This window comes from Zootoca vivipara, chromosome 12, assembly GCF_963506605.1.
Source record: "Zootoca vivipara chromosome 12, rZooViv1.1, whole genome shotgun sequence".
Taxonomy (NCBI): Eukaryota; Metazoa; Chordata; class Lepidosauria; order Squamata; family Lacertidae; genus Zootoca; species Zootoca vivipara.
The window spans coordinates 40,457,514-40,479,030 of NC_083287.1; the positions used below are offsets into that span (position 1 = coordinate 40,457,514).

The following is a 21,517-nucleotide window of genomic DNA, read 5'->3' on the forward strand; positions in this document are numbered from 1 at the left end:
CCGGGTGGGGGGGGGGTTGCCCTTTTTTTATATAAGTGGGTGGGGTTGCCTCCTAGTCTTATCTTTGCACTTAGTTGTTGGGTGTGTGCATGTGTTTTGCCTGTTGGGGGGTGGGTGTCTAAGCATTGCCAGTTTTACTTGTGTGAAATGCCCTCAACGTTTTTTTTTCCCTATAGGCTTTTGAATGCGCCCATGGGCTCTTAAAAGTTGAGGAGCCAGGGTTGGCACTGCTAAACAGGAGGGTGAAGTGACCAGCTTTAGAAAGCACCATGAAGGGGAGATTAATGAAGGCAGGAATTAAGTGTCTGAATGGTGCAGCAAGACTTTATTATCATAGCAGGGCGGCACCATTTGGGCTCCGACTCATGCAGAAAAATCCATCTCCATTAAGATCAATTAGGCATTTTCCCAATACCTTCAGTGAGAAGCAGACTGAATCCTAAATCTTTTTAAAAATACACACAAACTAAGTCCTGATATTGGAGCAGAAATGTTTGTTTTCTTCTGGACTTGATTCAACTTTGCTAGGAACAGCATTCGTTCTTCTCAGATGCCTCCCTCTCCATTTGTGTTGGAAAACGTCACTTGTTGAAAAGAAATTTGTAAAGTGAGATGGTTTGTGGTCTTCCTTTGCACAAAGGTAAATGTTCTGAGCCAATGTCCTGACTGTTTGCTTTCATCAGCACGCAGAAAGACAGGGCCTCAGGTAGGGGGCTGCTTACACATTACCCCCCCCCCAAAAAAAAACCCATTCCCCACCACCACCACACAAAAGGACATGAATTTCCATAATATTTGCACATTGCAGGGAAAGTCAACATTATGAGCTCCAGACGTTGGACTACAAGTCCCATCAGCTCCACCCAGCATATCCTCCATGAATTTGTCTATTTGTCTTCTAAAGCTGTCCTCCTCCTCCTCCTCCTCCTCCTCCTCCTCCTCCTCCTCCTCCTCCTCCTTCTGCGATCACTCGTAGCCGAGTAAGATTGTCTTCCATAAACACAGTTTTAACACTGGGTCTGTAAGTGACTGTGGAGGCCAATTCTGGATCCACACATCCTTCCGCAGTGGGGACATTGGTTTCCAGGCAGGAGTTGATCACGGTGTGGATTTGACAAGGTGCCTTTCTCTTAGCACATTTCTCCCTTGCGTCCTGAGATCGAGTTTCTTCAAAACCCATGACACCTTTGGTAAAGGCTGTTCTCCAACTGGAGCGCTCGCAGACCAGTGTTTCCCAGATGTCAGTGTTTATATTACATTTTTAAAGATTTGCCTTGAGACAGTCTTTAAACCTCTTTTGTTGACCACCAACATTACACTTTCCATTTTTAGGTTCGGAATAGAGTCCACATTGGTGGCCACCAATGTCTCTTGTAGCAGAGAATTCTGGGTGATATACTTTCCTTTGTCTGACCTGAATATTCCAACATTCACCTTCATAGGAAGAGGGCCCTGAGTTCTAGTGTTATGAGAGATGAAGAAACCCATCTGCACACCATGCATGATTTCATACTAGATGCTGAACTAGAAAGGCCTTTGATCTAATCTAGCAATATTCTTACATTCCCATATAGGCCTGGTCTACACACACAGTGGAATGAAGGGGCAGAATCCTGGAATTGTAATATGGACCATGCAGATTACAGGTTGGGAATGCAATTTTCAACACTTACACCCCCAACACACACAAAAACTAGCGTTGTTATGAGCAATCCCGTACTTATGAACAGGATCAGGGTGTGCTCACCCCAACCCTGCAAGTCACCATGGCTCCAACCTCCTCCTTCCCCAAGGCATCCCAGAGGTTTGCCACGTGCCAGAAGGAAGGCAGAGGAGGAGGTGGTGGTAACTCAAGTGTTCCACTGTAGCATATGATCGTTTTTCCTGCTGAACACTCAACTGGACTAACAAATCCTAGTATCTCAGGTGGGAAAATGATGCTCTGCGTGATTCTCATGGAAGGACCCCAAGGGCCAGCTTAGCAGAAATTGCACATAGTGCATAATTTGTCATGTTCAGGTTGCTGGGTGTACTAGTCCCACTCTAGCCCCCAGCAGGCTGGGGAATGCTGCTTGGCGCAAGGGAAAGAAGTAGCAGGGACTTTGCAAATAGTCACTTGGAACATTTGCAAAATGCTCAGGTTTTTCCTTCCCTCGGGGAGAGGTTGCTGTAAACCAGCATCCCATGCCACTTCAACTATACTGGGAAAGTCAAGCACAGTGCAAGGATGACTGAGTGAAGAGAGGAATTAATAAATCACCCAGTGAGATTTCTGTCTGCAAAACGGTTGCCATTCCTGCCCTCCTTCAGCAAGAGCATTCATGCCTGTCCTGCTAGTCTCAAGATCTCACAGCCAGCATCAAATTAATACATTGCACTTCAAAATATTTACAGTACAATGTCCTTAGAACGAGCTCAGGGGAGCATTAGCATTGGGATCACGGTGAACTTGGGAAAATAAGCCAGGTCACAAAGCATTTATTATACAAAGTTTCCCATTACATGATCTGACTGACTGCTAGGAGGGTTAGGATGTTTCTTGAGTGACTAAAAATATTTGGCAGAAATCTCTGAAACAGGGAGAGGGAACTCGTGGCCCTCCAGATGTTGCTGCACTTCAACAGCCATTGTCCCTGCCCATTGACAAAGCTCACTGGGGCTGATGGGAGTTGGAGTGCAACAATAGCAACTGCAAAACCTAGGAACTGTAATAATAATAATAATAATAATAATAATAATAATAATAATAATAATAATAGAATTTGGAAGGGAGAATGGAGGAACAGAAGTGAGGTCACCAGTGAGAGGACAAATTCTGGTCTTCATCCCCTCCCTTTCCTTTCTTCCAGAGCTTAAAGCCTACCTAAGACCATGGCCCTCCCTCCAGCAAATGGCAGCTGATTTGGGGGAAGAGCTAAGGAAGTAAAAGAAAAAAGTGACCAGGTCTCACATACTGGGGCACACACAGAAGGTAGAACAACTCATGTCCAGCCCTCTTCAGCAGTTCAATCAGCAGGACACATTTTGGGGTCCCAGTAGTGACTGGGCGCCCAGATTTTTACAGCCCTGCTAATAATTGCAACGGTAAAAATACAACTATCAATTAAATGCATGGACTGGGGATAAAGCTTCAGTAAACATCTATAGCCATCTCTTTCATCCTTAAAACAGCCTTGTATGCTGAGAGATAAAGCTCTGAGCAGAAATCCTAACAGGGGTTCCTGAAGCAGTTTATGTCTGTAATGCAGATCACAGAATCATAGATGCTGCCTCTTAAATTCATGTTTTATATTGCAGGCGCGTTTGCCCTGTACATAGGGGTGGTTGCAGCTGTGAGCATCATATTGTGTGAATATGGTATGTTTTGGTAAACACACAGGGACATGAGGGGCACATGTGTTGGGGAGTTCAGTTTGGCTACAGTTCTCTGCTGTGCGCCCACTGCATGTTTACAAGAACACATCCCTGTTTCAAACTTCCCAGGATTTAATTTCTGCCACTAAATGCTATAGATGTCAGATACCTTCTAGAGAGTGAGCTAGCTATCACTAAGAATAGCTTCCCAAGTCAAAGAATCTGAATGCTGTTATATGAAACGAGATGAAATTGAGCAACGTTTTTTAAAAACGAAACAACAGTGCATTTAATAGTGAGGAAAAGATGTGTTCCATTGGGGCGGGGCGGGGGGAGAAGGGGACGTTTCCAGGAAGCCCTTGGGTGCACCTACTGGAAGCCTAGACCATCAGCAGCTGGATGGGTGGGTTTTATCTAATAAGAGTTTTGAAGCACATATGTAGAAATGCTTTATACTGCAGCATTTAAATAAGAAGTACACCATGCCTAAAGGAATAAGCTTTAAAAGTGATGGGTCCTTTGTATTCACATATAATGCCTTGATGCAGTGCTCTACATTTCCTTCACGAATGATCATAATTTCTTCGGTCGGTATGCTGCTAGAGTATTAGTGCACGCAAGTCAGTTCCTTGCCTGATTTTTGCTATGGTTTGTAGCTTGAGGCTTGAATTACATAACATTTCCTTCCCCCTCCTTCCTTTCTTCAGCAAAGCTTGCTTTTTTACAATGAGTTCTGTGTGTTCCTGTTTTTTGCTTTCATATAGCATTCTATCACATGCAGATCAATGCCCTAAAAAGACACTCTACCGATAGCTATTTGGATGCTGATAAACTATGTGGTGTGATTTTGAATATTCTCTGATGCTCTTTGTGACAATTAATTTGCTGTATATTTCTAGTTACACAGAGAAGGAATTTACCACGGTAAGTGCCAACATTTGCTTCTCTCTGTGTGTAAGCACATACAGATTTCTGGAGTGTCGTTCGGACTGGTAGGAACAGCTCTAACCTGGGAGGCTGCCCTCCTCAGTACATCCCTGTTGCTGTTGTCCGTCTCCTTTGGAGAAGAACCAAAATGCAGGAGCAGAGCTCCTGATATATATGCAGGCAGTTCAATATCCAGCCTCTTTGGGTAGGACTGGGGATGTCCCGTCTGAAACTCTTCATGTCCCCCCTCAAAATGCATGCAGAAATTCCTAAGTTCAATCGCTAGTATCTCCAGGTAGGGATGGGAGAGCCCCCTGTCTGAAATGCTGAAGAGAGACTCGGTGTAAGGCACCTTCCTATGTCCTGCCTTCCATTCTTCGGAAGCTCCTCTGTTTCTAGCCATTTCACTGGTTCTGCAACATACTGGACTCCGACTCCCATCAGCCCCAGCCAACTTGGCCAATGGTCAGGAAAGATGGGAGCTGGGGCAGCAACGTTTGGGAGACACCACACTGGCAACCGCTGGGTTATGTAGTCCTCATGCCAGATATTCATATCAAAGGCAGAAATTGTGATCATTCTTATGGAGGTATTTTAAAACACCCCTGCCACCATTCTCTAAATTGTACTCTATTCTGTTTTATTTCCTTCTTGTTGTGTTTTATTGAAATGTACACTGTTGCTCATAAGGCATGATGGCACCAGCTACAGCATTTGATCCCTCGCATTGGCATTCTCTTCCTTTTGCAATTTAGGGCACAAGCCTATTGTCTCAGAGGCTGTAGGAGATCATGGACCTTCCTCTGCACATGCAGAAAAAGTCTGGCCTCAAATAGGGAAAACTGCCCTTGGAAGTCCTCTCCCAGCCTTCACGGGGGGTGGGGGGGTGGAACACATCTGGGTTACCCCTGCCAATGAAAAAAGTGGGTGCCATGCCAGGGTGGTACAGATCAGTTTCCTGACACAACCACACATTTGGGGGCAGGGGTAGTACTAGCGCTGGCATGTTGATTTTCCATTGGGGCTCTGGAATTTTGCAGATTCTCCATCCTGTTGTGACCAAAGGGGAAGGGGAATATTATGTCCAAATGGGGGAGAAACTGCTCCCTCCAGTTTTGAGTCTAGCAGGGCTTTGGATTTAGTAGTTCATCTGCCCCAGCAGCTTCCCTGATCCGGTAAAAATGCCCTGCCCATTTTTATTTGAATAGATCTAACAGCAGATCTTTAATCTTTAATAAGCCTTTTACCTGTCACTCAATGAAATCTGAAATGGCGCCCAGGATCACTCTCCAGTGAATCTGCCTGCAAATACGATGCACGAGTTCTTCCCGTATTAACCTGGAAGCACAAGCAAGAGATGTGTGACTCATTTGTGCCTTTACTGCTCAGGATTTTCCAGTAAGCTGCAAAACAGCCCGTCTTAGAGTAAGGACACCGATAAGAAGTATTTATTAAATTCATTTTAAGCATTTACATGCCGCTCTTCAGTTTACAGAACTCTCAGCATAAGAGCTTGGCATGAAAGCAATAAAAACACTGTCAACTATAAGAGAAACCAGTTGAATAACAGAAACATAGCAGAGAAATAAATTCCATAGAATCAGAAAAAGCAGCATTTTAAGTATGCGTCAGGGTGCGTCATGGAAAGCCCAGTCAAATAAAAAGGTCTTCTCAGCCTGGTGCTGAGAAGACATCAGGTTTGGCATCAGCCGCACCTCCCCTGGGGAAGGCATTCCACACACACTGTGCCTCTCCCTCTAGTCATTGCCCATCTGACTTCAGAAAGCGGAACAACTTGAAGGAATGTATCTGGTGATATCATCAGGTTTGGGCAGGCAGACATGGGATATAGAAGACCTTGGGAGTCCTAAGCTTTCAAGAGCCTAAAAAGGCAATATACTCTGCACCCTTTAGCTCATTTCCACATTTGATCACTGCTCCCTATGTGCAGTGTGCATGTGCTGCTTTCCTAGTTAATGACCCTTCGCTCGCACTTTCCACCATGTTTCTCTTTTGCCTTCCCATTACCTTGTCCCTGCAAACCCTTCTTTGGACATGTTGAATCTGCCTTCCTGAGGAGCATAAAAGATCATGGACGCTGTAGAAAAACATTGTATGTTGTGGCTTTCTTTCAGACAGTGGAGTCCTCTAGCGGATTCTCTCCTCAGTTTATCAATGGATACCTTAATCTGAACACGGCACCAGGTGGCAATTTGTGGATATTGATGACTTCTGCCATATGTACTGTAAACACAATATCCAACCATAGTGTCTCACTTTTTCATATAGGGGAAAAGATTCTGGAAGCCAAATATGGAAGAGCTGTACAATCCTTAGCCTTTCCCTCCACATTATTCTACATAATCTAAGGACAAATAGCTACATAGGTGAGATGCAGAAGAAGAAGAAGTAATGGTGACCTAGCTCATCAGTGTTTTAATACAGGCTGCAACATTCAGAGCAGATCCCCCGATTGCTTGCACCCATGGAAAAGCAGGCATGTCAGGGGGTTCATTTCAATAAAGAAACGTTTGCAGGTTTGACCTGGCTGGTTTTTACAAAATTGACTGTGTGAAGGGAATTGTGCTTCCTTAGCAAAAAAAATTCTGGCCCTCCCTCTGCAAAATTCCAGTGTTTCTAGATTCATGCTGTCATTTCAGGGGACACACAAATAGATGCAAAAAGAATCTGCATGACCTCTCATTAAAAGCAAAAATGTCAAACTACCTTTTTATTTTAAACAAACCACAGGTTTCCATTACTGCCTGAACTACCGTCCATGGTATTATGAACTCAAATCTCATTTAAAACTGGAATTGTTTTGCACTGATGTTTATATGCCTCTCCCCCTTGTCAACGGGGGTGGGGGGACTGAATATACTTGGTTTTGGTAGACAAGTTGAATCACAATTAGCATGGTGAATAGAAGACATGAGATTCCTTTCAAAAATACACAAACATATAGCTTATCCCCCGCTGATTGCTTTAAATCAGGCATCCCCAAACTTCATCCCTCCAGATGTTTTGGACTACAATTCCCATCTTCCCCAACCACTAGTCCTGTTAGCTAGGGATCATGGGAGTTGTAGGCCAAAACATCTGGAGGGCCACAGTTTGGGGATGCCTGCTTTAATTTTTTAGCAATGTGCAGGGGCCTAGTTGAGATCTGCAGCGGTCTTGAGTGTGTGTTTATCTATCTACTTTCTCTGTATCTCATACCTGCACACCATATGATTTAGTTGAGATTCCTGGATTACAGGTTCCTTTCCACCTCTATGATTCTATGATTCTATATGAACCTGTTGCCTAAAACCTACCCAGGTTTCAAATTTATCATATCAACCTCTAGTCTCTGGTTTTTTTTTATAAAAAAACCTCTAGACTCATTCGGTAACCATCAAAATTAAGCCCCTTTTTAAAACTGCATCAGGATTGTAGAATTCCCTTCCAGGGAAAACCTACCAAGCCTCCTCATGGTCTGTTTTTAAGGGTGTTTTGAAAATGTTTTTTTTCTTCCCCAGAAGCCTTTTAAGAATCGATTTCTGTGTCTGTTGTCTTTAAAGCTGAACTATTTTATTGCTTTTTTACTTCTTCTATTTTATTATTGACAGTGTTAGGTTTCTTGTGGCAATTGCCGTATTTTTCCATGCATAAGACTAGGCTTTTCCCCTAAAAAATAATGTCCAAAATTTGGGGGCGTCTTATACACGGATAGATCTGCCCCCATTTTCTTAAATTGGGGTCTCCAAAATAGGGGGCGTCTTATACATGGGGGTGTCTTATGAACAGAAAAATATGGCACTTATAAGCAGCCTGGTGATTTTTTATTTTTGTAAAAAGCAGGGTAAAAATGAGAAAATACATTATTTTAGTTTTTTTAAAAAATCATAACCATCTTTTGAAATCCCCCACCCCTCATGCTTTGCTACATAGCATAAGGGGTTGCTGTTTGAGAACCAAAGGCCAAACTCATCTATGGCCAAGTCTGTTTGGTTGTTGCACATGACAGCAGGTAGTACTGTACTCACATTTTCAGAAATGACGAGATTCAGCTGTCTCTTCAAAGTGTATCTTTCAAATACACATTGCAACAAATGCTTTGACGTGAATTAAGGTGACATTTGACATCCATCTTTCAATGTCTGGTGTAGCAATTAAATGTTACTTCTATTTAGAAAGCTTACTTTGGCAGCTAATATTCATTATTGGTATAAATAAATATGAAAGTCATGCATGAAGAACCACTTTGCAAAGATCTTCAGAAATGAAGTTGGGTGGCTAAAAAGGAAGTAGAACGACACAAGGACAAGTGTAAGCACTAACAATCTGAGTCAACATTAACAAGAAAAATCTCTTCCCGTTCAGGGGGAGGAGATGTTGTGGGCACTCGAGGGCTCCACGGAAGGGGGAATGGCTAGCATTCCCCCTTGCCCATTGGCTGCCTCCCCGCCGCGACGCGCCGTGGGCGCAACCAATCAAGATCCCCTACGTAGGCGTGGCCTGCGCATTTAAGGAGGCCCGCGGCGGGGAATCAGCCTCTTTTCTTCGACCCGGCTCCTGCTTTTCCCACCCACCCACCCTCTTTTCAGGCAGGTTTGCTCTTGACGTTGCTGCGCACATTTACTGGCCACCATCTGGGGCCTGGTAGGATTTTTTCCCACTTGGCAAATTGGCTCTGGCTTTGTGGTTTTTGCCTGCCGCGTATGCAATTCGTCACAACTCGGGGTTTGGCGGTAGGCATTGGATTCTCTGGAAGGTACAGGTGCGGGGGGGGAGGTTGCTGCCATCACCTCCCCCCAAAGGCGGAAGGGTACTCCCTTAAGGAGTCCGGGGCGTTGCCAAGTCCGAAGCCGTGGAAGGTGAGGGCCAGCGGGCACGCCCTTATTGGTGGCCTCAGGATGGGTCCTAGTTGATGTGCATCGCAGGACTCATCCAAAAAGGGGTTAACCCTTCACAGACTGCCAGCAGAACGGGCTGGAGTCAGATATAGTCGGTTAGATCCAATGCCTATGCCAATACCTCTCTTCATCCGTAATCAATAAAGTTGTGGCCTTTTATGCCCATTAACCTTATACCAAGTGTCTTGTGTCTTTATTCTCTCGGGGAGGACTCGGGTATTGCCACACAAAGGCTCCCTGAAGGGAAAAGGTCCCTTTCTCATGACTTCTCTGTTTATTGATTCAGATGAAAGGAGATAGATTCCACATTGTGTTTGTTTATTAATTAGAATGGTGTTCAGGGATTTGCAATTTAAGCATTCGCATGTTAAAAACCAGGAGAAGCAAACCTATTGTTACTGCCTCTTGTTTAGTCTACCTTTAATGCCTTGGAAATTTACTATCAAAGGTTGGAGAGCAGGAGGAGAAATCTCTCTGTCTGTCTGTCTGTCTGTCTGTCTGTCTGTCTGTCTGTCTCTCACTCTGTCCGCCCCCAATCTCCTTTGTTCACTTACATGGCAATAGTTTAAAGTAGGTGTCTCTTCTACTTAGTGCTAATCAGCTATACAAATATTTTACAGCGTTCACTGGCTGGTTATATATTTGGAAAGCTTAGGTGCCTATTGTATTTTGGAAAGTCACCGCAAACCTGCTTATTATATTCTTACATAAGGCTGAAACGAAAACTCGGCACAGCTTTTCACAATCCTTTTCATAAGTGTCAAAAACCATCTCCCTTTTCAACATTTCTGGCCGAGCTGCTTGGACATTTCGCAATAGGCTGTTCCTATTTTCACTTTTCATAGGCAACAGTCACACGGTTATATCGTCTCTTGCACTGTGTGAGCCCGGATTGGTGGAATCACCCAGGTGATTAGGGCCCCACCTGCACAATACAGTATCACACCACTTAAAATGGTCATGGTTTTCCCCCAAAGAATCCTGGGAACCGCAGTTTGTTAAAGGTGCTGAGGAGTTTGTTAAAGGTTGTTAGGAGACCTGTAAACTTAGAGAGTCCTGCAAGATCACGACAAAGGCCTATCGTTGTCCAGCATCCTGTTTTCCCCGGTGTACTTGTGGGTAGCCCATAAATAGGGCCCAAGTAAGCGGCACTCTCCCCTCTTGTGATTCCCAGCAACGGATATCTGAAGGCTTACTGCCTCCAGCAATGGATGGAGAAAAGAGCCATTGTGGCCAGCAGCCACCGATAGCCACCAACCTGGATGGCTTTAAAAAGAGGATTAGCCAAATTCATGGAGGGCAAGACTATCACTGCCACTTCTGGGACGGAATTTCATAGTTTAACTATGCGCTGTGTAAAGAATTATTTTCTTGTTCCTGCCCTTAATCTCCCACTCTCTACATCCCTCCATTGGGAAAACTGTCAATTTATCCCTACTCTCTGCCTCCAGTTTCCTAGACATTTACTGATTCACAAAAGCACCCGTGCCTTCTAAATTTATTCAGGAGTCCTTGGTGAGGGGCTTTTATCAAAAAGCCTTTTTGAAAACAAAAGAACAAATTTTACTAGTAAAGTAAAAATGGCTTGAATCGGGTTTTATGTACCAGTAAGAAAGAAGTCGGCCAAGTCAAAAGGAACTGATCAAAATTCTGTGAGCCCAAATTGGTTAGTTCACCCCAGTCCCTCCACCACACTAGGATTTTGGAATGGGGGAATTTTATTGGTATACCACCCATTCATTTGTTATAATAAAATCCATGTAGTTGAGTTTCCTTGCCTTGAACTGTTTCTCCATTTGAGTATAGCAATACCACATACTGGTTTACCCTTTGTGCGTGTTTAAAAGGAGAGAGCAGATGTACTTGAGCCCCAAACCATAGATCACTGAAACTAATGGGAATAATAATTGGTTTCAGTTGGCTTTAGATCAGGGCCTTGGCTCTTCAGCCAGGCATTGTGCTCGCTCATCTAAAAGTTAGCTCCAAAAGAAACATATTTCAGTTTATGTATTAGCATTTTATTAAGGCAGACAGGTGGATGAGTAACTACTGCCAACATTTTCCCCACAGAAAATAAAGCTTTAATGAATTGTTCTGTTGCAGGCCATAGCACAAAGACAAATTGTTCCAAGACATGTTGGGGATCTAGAAGAGCAAGTCAGAATTAGACACTTGGGATAGTTTAAACAAGAAAAAGAAGAGGGATCTAGGGCAGAATCCAGGATGTTAGTCACAACTCCATTCCTTTCACTGCATTGTACTGTAGCTTTGAATCAGTAAAAACCCATGCTAGAGTAATGTCATGGCCTGAAATGCTGCAAATATTAAATGGATATGTCCTTTTATATTTTAATAGGGTTTAGGGCTACTTGCCCATTACTTTAGAAGACTGTTCAGGGTCGGAAGATCCATGCAACATTAAGACATATTTGCATCTATATAAAGCATTGCTTCTGGATTCTGGAGTTTTGCCCTACATGCTTCTTCTCTCAGAGATTAGATGCATTATTTTACTTTGATAGTCTTTTCCCACAGAATTTTAGAGATGCACACAACTCCCAACAGTTGACCTTCAAAAGTAATGTGAAAAGCAGTGCTTAGATAAAATTGACCGCAGAGCACAGCAGAATGGGTTAAAGGAGAAGGGCGGGAAGCCGCATAACCTCTAATGAAACTCTTTTTCCTGTGTGCTGAGATAATCGACTCTCCTCCATTTGGCCCCACCATGAGCTGAGACAAACAGGAAGCAGCAACAGAGAGAATCTTCAAGTTCCCTGCCTTTGGAATGCCCTCCCTAAGGAGGTTCGATTAGCACCTACATTGCTCTCTTCCTTGCACCAATAGAAGCTGTTTTTAATTAACCCTCTTAGTTTCCATTGAAATCAATGATACTTAAGTGATGTCTCATTTATCCCACTGATTAAATGGGACCTCTGTGCAACTTACAGCAGAATCCCAGCCATGTCTACTCCTCCTCCTCCTCCTAAATGTTATTTACAGTGGTACCTCGACTTACGAAGACGATCCGTTCCGCGGCACTCTTCGTAAGTCGAAGTCTTCGGTTGTCAAAGCGCCTGTTTTGCGCAGGCGCCGACCGCGTGCGACGAAAAGACTTCCGGGTTTGTTGACTTCGGAAGTTGAGTTGTTCGGATGTTGAGGTACCACTGTATACCCTGTATACCTGCCCAAAACCGGGCTCAGAGCGGCTAACATCAAATATATAACATACTAGCTGGCCCTGCACGCGTTGTCGTGCGTTAGTCTGTCAAATGGAGGGTAATAGGCCCCCTTCAGATCCCCCTGAGCCTCAGAGTCCCCCTGTTTTACAGGATCTCGTGGCAGAGGTGGGGTTTGTGGGTGCGGCACATTGTTGTGGCTAATCCCTGTGACTGTCCCCACTGTGTCCCGATCCATGATCTATTCTGTTTGCCCCCCCCCTCCGTGACTGGCGTATCTCATGACATTTTGAAGGATGGTATTTTTGTGTGTCTTGTGGTTATTTGGGGGGATTTGGGGGGGGGTAGTGGTGCTAAATTTTAAAGTAAAAACCCCTTGCCATGCATTAGTCTGTCAAATGGAGGGTAATAGGCCCCCTTCAGATCCCCCTGAGCCTCAGAGTCCCCATTTTACAGGATCTCGTGGCGGAGGCGGGGTTTGTGGGTGTGGTGCATTGTTGTGACTAATCCCTGTGACTGCCCCCACGTGTCCCGATCCATGATCTATTCTGTTTGTTCCCCCCCCTCCGTGACCAGCGTATCTCATGATGTTTTGAAGGATGGTATTTATTTTTGTCTTGTGGTTATTTGGTGGGGGATTTTGGGGGAGTAGTGGTGCTAAATTTTAAAGTTAAAACCCATTGCCGTGCCCCCAAGTGCATTGCTGTGGGTTATCCCCCCCCACTAGGCCAATGGGGCCTACATAAAACAAAGGCCATGCTGCGACCTGTGATCCGGGCGCTCGCCCTTGCCTGTCAAATGGAGGGTAATAGGCCCCCTTCAGATCCCCCTGAGCCTCAGAGTCCCCCTGAGTGGGGGCCTGGCAGGGGCCTACATAAAACAAAGGCCATGCTGCGACCTGCGATCTGGGCTCTCTCTCTCCCCCAGGCCTAGTGGGGGCCCAGCAGCCTGGCAGGGGCCTAGGGGCCTGATAATGGCCGCCTTGGTGGTTTGAGTTGCTTGGTTGATGATGTCATTATTTGGTTTGTGGGTGTGGTGTAGATTTCACAGGGAGGGAGGGGTGTAGGAGGAGGAGCTGAGGGAATAACGCCACTTGAGGGTGTTGTTTGACTTGGTGGAAAACCAGGTATATATCTGCCCAGGTGTGAGGTTTGAGGGATTTTCTTTTCCAACAACGCTCGGGGAGTGGCCTGGATCGTTGTGTCAAAATTTCAGGACAATCAGTCAAGCGGTTACGGAGAAAAGTGGAACAAGCACTTTCACGATTTTTACATTTATATATATATAGATTACAGTGGTACCTCGGTTTATGAACACAATTGGTTCCGGAAGTCTGTTCATAAACTGAAGCGTTCATAAACTGAAGCGAGCTTTCCCATTTAAAATAATGGAAAATGAATTAATCCGTTCCAGACAGTCCGCAGAGTACTTAAACTGAAGCGTTCATAAACTGAAGTGAACTTTCCCATTGAAAGTAATGGAAAGTGGATTAATCCGTTCCAGACGGGTCCACGGAGTACTTAAACTGAAGCGTTCATAAACTGAAGCATAGGTGTAATTGGTTCCGGAAGTCTGTTCATAAACTGAAGCGTTCATAAACTGAAGCGAACTTTCCCATTGAACGTAATGGAAAATGAATTTATCCGTTCCAGATGGGTCCGCGGCGTTCATAAACCGAAAATTCATAAACCGAGGTGTTCATAAACCGAGGTTCCACTTTACTATAAAATCACGCAATCAATTAAAATACATCCTAAAATCAAATCAGAATCAAAGTGAAATCTAATCATATGGCAACCCGCAAATTAGGGATGGAGACCTTAAATGCTCACCAGGCCTAACTGTTTATACTGATCTTATATGAGCCTGTGAAAAAAGTAGGGGGGGCACTTTCATGCAAGTTCTTATAAGGAGAGTGGGGGAGTCAGACTGGACCCCGGCCAAAGGCCTGGCGGAACAGCTGTTTTGCAGGCCCTGCAGAAAGATGTCAGATCCAGCAGGGCCTGATCTCGTGACAGAGCATTCCACCAGGCCGGGGCCACAGCTGAAAAGGCCTTGGCCCTAGTCAAGGGCAGTCTAAACTCCTTGAGGCCTGGAACCTCCAAGATGTTATTATTTGCAGACTGTAAGGTCCTCCGTGGGGCATACCAGGAGAGGCAGTCTCATAGGCACAAGGGTCCTAGGCCATACAGGGCTTTAAAGGTTTAAAAAATAAAATAAAATAAACCTCAGAAGTAAACCCTGTGGAATTTAATGGGGCATATTTCCAGGTGTAAGGATCCTTATCCGGGATCAAGCCGGTTGTGTTTTATTGTTATCTAAGCAGCAACATATATTGCATCCTGGTTTCATCCATTCAACATCTGTTCGCAACTGGTCCCTAGTGCTTTTCATCCCTCGAGATGAACTACCTCAACTTGATTCCCGGCACAAAGTCAATCTACTGAACATAGTACTCTTCCTCTGTAAGGCAGCCATCATGATCTGTAAGAGTAGATGCCATCTTTCCATATCACCGTATTTCCTTTTGGATAATGGAGACTTTTAAGTGGCTGGATTCCAGCCAATCAGCCATGACCTTTTCCTAGGGTACTACATTCCATTCCCCACTATAGTCAGTTGGTATTCCATGTCCACTGACAATGCTCAGCTCCCACTGAACAATTTCAGAGTATAGCTGTCAACTTTCGGATTTGAAAATAAGGGATCAGCAGCAGCCTCACCTGTCCCGGGGGACAGTCTATGGTATATCTAACAATCCAGGATAGCAGCAGGAAACGGTAGTGGAATAAGGGAATTTCCAGCAAAAAAAAAAGGGGGGGGAAGGCTGGCAGCTGTGGCTTGGAATAAGGGAGTTTCCCGCAAAAAAAAAAGGGAGGGTTGACAGCTATGTTTCAGAGCTTCTCCCCATCCCTCACTAAGGGGTCGTCGTCCCCAGCCAAAAAAGTAATTTTCTACTTCTGTAAACATTGGAGTACCCATCTCATGAACTGTTTGGGCTATGTAAGGAACCACGCTGAGAACTGAGTTCACGGTTTGTATGTAGGATTTCATGAATCCCGTCAACATTTTCCTCCCCTAAGGGAATTAAAAGAACAGACTTTTTATACTACACTTGCTTTCACTGCTTTAAGTGGAAGAACTTGTACCGCTCCAATGAACAATTGAGCACAAAGAGCATGGCTTTTTCACTGATGGTGCCATCACCCTCCAATAATGTTCACAGGAAGGCAGCATCACTATTTGCATTTCACCACTGAGTGAGCACATGACTTTGGGGGAAAGTTTTTGTGCTGACTACTCTGGGATTTTTAAAAAAGCTACTGCCAATACTGGGGTTTGCAGGCTGCTGCTTTTGTGTAATTTTATTTTTGACTTTTTATGTTTTTTATGGCTCTGTGCTGTCGTTAGCTACATTGACATTTCTTGTTAAAGTGGGATATAAACGTTTAAAATAAATAAAGCTACAGTGAAAAAGCTTTGAGGCAGGATATAAATATATTAAGGAGCAATTGAACATCTAAAAATGTTCTCTCTGTACAAACAGGACCTTTGCAAATTGCTCGGCCACAAAATACCATCCTGCTCATGCAATCAAGTCTACAAAGAGTTCATGACCCGCCACTGAAAGTATTTTTTCTGGATGGAGGTTTCCTGGCCTACTAGCTCTGGGCATCCTGCCTCTCAGCAGTCACTGATTAGCACCAACTTCCTCGTTTTGGTTTCCGTTTTTGTGAAGGGTCTCCATCCTTCCCTTAGGTTTTTGTTATGCTCAACAAGCAGCGACTTCCACAAGGTTGCAAGATTTGGTGGGACTACCATCATACCACTTCCTAGGGAGAAATCTATTTCAGAAAAGATACTGAGAACTTTCAGCAGCCGATTCTGCAAGTTACATTAGGTTTTTAACTGAAACCTAATGTGGCAAGCAGATTTTTACTGGGAAAGTTTACACCTATCTTCCCATTGAGACATTCCTCCTCTTAGATTCTCTTTTATAGAGATTTTGTACTTGGAGACAGGTCATTTTTATAATTGTCAGAGAAAAGGTCCTAAACTAGCAGAAGAAAACAAAAGAGGGAAGAGTTCTCAACTCTCTCTCTCTTGTATTGTAGTTATAAATGCCAAACACATTTTGGATTTTTGTTCTTCTTTTTTAAAATTGTTTTATTTTTTCATGCTTATTTCCATTCTTATTACATACACACACACCAGGCATCCCCAAACTGCGGCCCTCCAGATGTTTTGGCCTACAACTCCCATGATCCCTAGCTAACAGGACCAGTGGTCAGGGATGATGGGAATTGTAGTCCAAAACATCTGGAGGGCCGAAGTTTGGGGATGCCTGACACACACACACACACACACACACACACACACACACACACACACTACCGAAAACTTAAGAGGGGAGGGAAAAGGAAAGATTTTTTTTTCTTTATGAGGGACAATTCTTTTCACATGAACACTGCACACTCTCACACACAAACACAGAATTCAGATTTCCTCCTTGGACAAATGCAAGCTGTAACAGAAACTAAGACTGACCCCCAGGTTTACCAATGTGAACTTTCTAAATTTGGAAGGGGGTCAGGTCAGAGGCCAAAGGGATGTCCTCACTTCCTTTTTCTTCATTCCTGTAAGAAATGCCATTTTAATTTCCCATCATGGTGCTCACTCTGACTTTCCATAATTCCCCTTGGCATAATCTATATGATGATGACGACACAATGCAATTTTCAGTGCGGTGATGGAAAATTGAAATAGTAACTGACAAGATCTCTGTCATGTCAGCTTAAAAAAAACCCACCCCTTCCATTCCTGAAAACTGTCATTCCCCCTCAGCTTTTTTTTGACCACGTGACTAGGGAAACAAAACCCTAAAACAAGCATACCGGTATCTGCCCAAGGAAAACTCTGGGTGGCACAGGAATAACAGTGGCTTCGATCCTACCTACACCCTAACAATAATATTACTGGGCATTCCAGTAATAATCCCTAGGTGTTTAATTAGTGCAATCACAACATTAATAGTCTAAAGCTGTTGGGGCAGAAGGACAAGTAAAAAGCTTCATTTTTCAGGATTGTGATTTGCACCCAAACTGGACTGGGCACTGTCCAAAACACTTTACACTAAATCAGTCTGTTTTCTGAAGCCCCCAAATGGGATCTGATCTGAACCAAACCTTCTGGCTGCTACACACTCCTAATTGATAGCAAAGGAGCTGCTCCGATTTTGTAGGAAACAAATTAGCTAAGGAAGGTCATGGTACGGCCAGTTTTTCCACAGGTGACACAAGGCAATTGCCTATAGTAGGGACCACTTCCTTTCTTCCCCCACCACTGCTAAACATACACTGCCATACACACCCAAACACACACACACCCCTTTCAAGTTGACTGGGCACGTTCTTTCCACAGTGCAATTCATGATCTGCCTCACAGCTATTTGGCGATGGCCAGCCCTGTCCTCAGGCATGACTTGAGCCACAATCACAAGTGCGGAGAGGCAAGCCTGGAAGCTCCCCAGCACAGGGCTGGCTGCCTGACAGACAGTTGGGAAACAGCATAGCAGAAGCAGGTGGTGTGTGCCCCAGAGGATACAACCCTTGTCGAGCTTGACCAGGGTGGGTGACAGCAATGCCAGTCATGTGCCAGGGAGGAAACAGGGGTGGCATTTTAATTGTTACTCAATGTGCCAAAATGTTGAAGGGCTGGCCAGGAATAGAGCACAGAATGTATAAAATTACTGCTGAGAAATGTAAGAGGACACGATTTGGAAAATAGAATCAAATAAGCTCATTTGACTACTGCGGGATACGAAGAAGGCCCTATCCTACATCATCACATAATGCGCCACTCCCAGAGGTGGAACAATGAGAAGGCGCTCCCCAAAATCTAAGGTCATTGACAGGCTGGTGCAAAGAAAGGCGCTCCTTTGGATATTTGGGTGCTAAGTTGTTTAAGGTTTTGTGTCCGTCAACATTTAGCCTGCAAATATACATGCAGCAAATGTTGATATTTTAGAATCCTGTATAGGTGTCACATGATTCCAGCTAGCTGGAATCATGTGACTAGTTGATGTTCTGGCCGCTCCATTCTGCTCTAATAATTGTAGCATCTGGATAGTCTGCAAGCGCAACTCCATGCAAAGTGCACTACAAGAATCCAGCCGGAAGTAGCTCCTGGCTACTTGGAAGGAAGATTTTTCTTTCATTGGCAACTTGGAAATGGCTAACTTTTCATAGGACACAAGGTATATGTGTAAGGGGGGGGGGGGGGGGGAAACAGCATATATTGCTAAGAAGCACTTTGTAATTTCTATTGATCACATTTCTACAGCTCCCTTCTCCCTGAAAGTTCTCAAGATGATATACATCTAGAGGTGAAACTCAAAAAATTAGAATATAGTCAAAAAGTGCATTTATTTCAGTAATGCAACTTAAAAGGTGAAACCAATATATGAGATAGATGCATGACATGCAAAGCAAGATAGGTCAAGCCTTTATTTGTTGTAATTGTAATTATTTGTTGTTAGGCGGGTCAATTATAAATGGAATGTAATTAATGAAATGTAAAAGCGATGCTTATTTTTTGTATTTTTGTAACTATTTGTTTTATTACTGTGGAATTTCCAAAAGAAAGCATTTGTAAAAATTAAAAGAAAAATATAAAATAGTAAGTTGCATTAGTGAAATAAATGCACTTTTTGACGATATTCTAATTTTCCGAGTTTCACCTGTAATCCAATGAAATTTTTTCTATGTAACATTAAACCATAAACTTAATAATAATAATCCAGCAGTATATATATCTGTGAAGCAGACACATAACTTATAGGTTCAGCTATACTCAATGCATGTAATTTAAAAGAAAAAAAGATGAATGCCAGAAGGCTACAAGACAGGGACCAAGTGTATTTCCAGCAGCAGCTCCGCATTTGGGGCACCACAACAGTGAAGGCCCTGTCTTATGCCTGCACACTCTGAAGCACAGTTGTACAAGGGACCAGATCTTAAAGCCTGGGTAGGCAGAGCTTCTGAGAAGTGTTCCATCAAGTATTAAGTCTTGAGCCATTAAAGGTTTTATATTCCAATGTTAATACCTTGAAGCTGGACCTAGAAGCTAGTTGGCAGCCAGTGTATGCCCTCAAAATGCAGAACATTTTGAAATTTGAAATAAGAAATGAGAGGACATAACAGATGAACAGCATACCCAACATGTGCTTGCAATAAAAGCATGAACATGAAAGAAAGAATAAATGAAACCCTATTTGGTGAAATAATTAAAGAAGTCTTGTTAAGATTTAGAGTGCTGAGTGAGCCAGCTGTATAGAGACTGTAACCAAGAGAATTGCTCCAAATGAAAGCCAAATGAGCAATGGCATAATATTTTGAGAAAGCAAATAGCAAGGATTGCTGTGTGTAAAAGAGTGAAGCCAGAAACAGCACATACATTGCAGAAGGCAACAAAATACACCATATGGAGAGGGGGGGGGGTATTCTTGACGCCGTAGTGTTTAATAACAAGGCAATGGCAATCACAGCAAATAAAGAACAAATAAAACATTTGTTACTCGTCAGGAAACCCGTTTGTTTGCAACTTGATGTGCAATCTGAAATCAAATAATTTATCTTTGGCATATTACATAACTTGCTGCTACCATATTTGTCAAGAGACTACTCACACTGAAGTATGGGGCATTATGGGAATTAGTTTCTGTGGCACAGTGAAGAATGAACCCAAGAGTTTTTGAAACAAGGCAATAATTACAACATGCTGCGATGCACTGAAGGGTCGTCATTTTTAAAGTGTTGTACGTTTTCCTAGGGAAAGAGCTATATAAGAGGACTGCAAAGCTGGGGAGGGTTACAATAAGGATCTGATTGAGACAGACCAGGCAGGCAAGAGTAGGGAAGATCTTTGTGACCAAGGGCCATATTCTCTTGCGGATATGCTTTGGAGATGCTGCTTACCTGTGGCTGATGGGAACAGAGGCTAAATTGGGCAGAGTAATGGAGGCAACTCCTACCTTTTCATAGCAGGCTACATTCCAACCTCATGTACACAAACAAGGCTTCTATAGCACCATGTATACATCTCGCCATCCAGGCAAGCAAGAGGCATTAGCATAGCTCAAGGACACAATCCAGTCAAAGAAAAAATCATAGAATCATAGTTAGAAGGGACTCTAAGGCTCATCTAGCCCAACCCAACCCCCCAAACACACACAATGCAGGAATTTGCAGCTGATTGAACCTGCAACTTTGGCATTATCAGCACCATGCTCTAACCAATTGAGCTATCCACAAGGAAGCAATGTAGGACAGGGCTGGTGGGGGTTTGGCCTGGGGAGAGTCCCAAGTACCAGATAGAGAGGACTAGAGGACTGGATCCTGTCCCCGGACCTGAGGTTCCCAACCTCTGCATCAAACCATCCATCTGGGTGACGAAAGCTGCTCGAGTTTTCCTGCTTCCAGCCAGCAATAGGTTCGACAATATATTTGGTGCATTTAATTGAGTGCCGTTTCCAGTTGTGTAGGGAAATGTAAATGTCATTCACACTCCGATGTTGATCTGCATGGGTAGGTTTATTGATATCATTAGAGTACAGAGCACAATGGCTAGACGTGCTAGGCAAAAAAGGCAGCAACATGAATGGAAAGCTGGAGATGGTGTAAGAAAATAACACAGGGACTGTTGACGGGTAGTGAAAATAAAGGGAAGGGGGGAAATGAGTACAGTGGAACCTCGGTTTATGAACACCTCGGTTTATGAATTTTCGGTTTATGAACGCCGCGGACCCATCTGGAACGGATTAATTCATTTTCCATTACTTTCAATGGGAAAGTTTGCTTCAGTTTATGAACGCTTCAGTTTATGAACAGACTTCCAGAACCAATTACACCCATGCTTCAGTTTATGAACGCTTCAGTTTAAGTACTCCGCGGACCCGTCTGGAACGGATTAATCCACTTTCCATTACTTTCAATGGGAAAGTTTGCTTCAGTTTATGAACGCTTACTCCGCGGACCGTCTGGAATGGATTAATTCACTTTCCATTACTTTCAATGGGAAAGTTTGCTTCAGTTTATGAACACTTCAGTTTATGAACAGACTTCCGGAACCAATTGTGTTCATAAACCGAGGTACCACTGTAGA

The 21,517-nt window shown here is 43.7% G+C and overlaps 1 protein-coding gene and 1 long non-coding RNA gene across 4 annotated transcripts in view; one reads left to right on the top strand and one right to left on the bottom strand.

The window, feature by feature from the left end:
* LOC118092370 (uncharacterized) overlaps positions 1-21,517 on the bottom strand; it is a 214,661-nt gene that overhangs the window by 182,324 nt on the left and 10,820 nt on the right. For all 3 annotated transcript variants that reach the window (XR_004693508.2, XR_009558420.1, XR_004693507.2), the window contains exon 2: positions 5,529-5,619. This is a non-coding gene — a long non-coding RNA (uncharacterized LOC118092370). The remainder of the gene's footprint in view (positions 1-5,528; positions 5,620-21,517) is intronic.
* Positions 1-21,517, top strand: part of ZEB1 (zinc finger E-box binding homeobox 1) — a 121,340-nt gene that overhangs the window by 11,705 nt on the left and 88,118 nt on the right. The gene's annotated exons all lie outside the window — the stretch shown is intronic.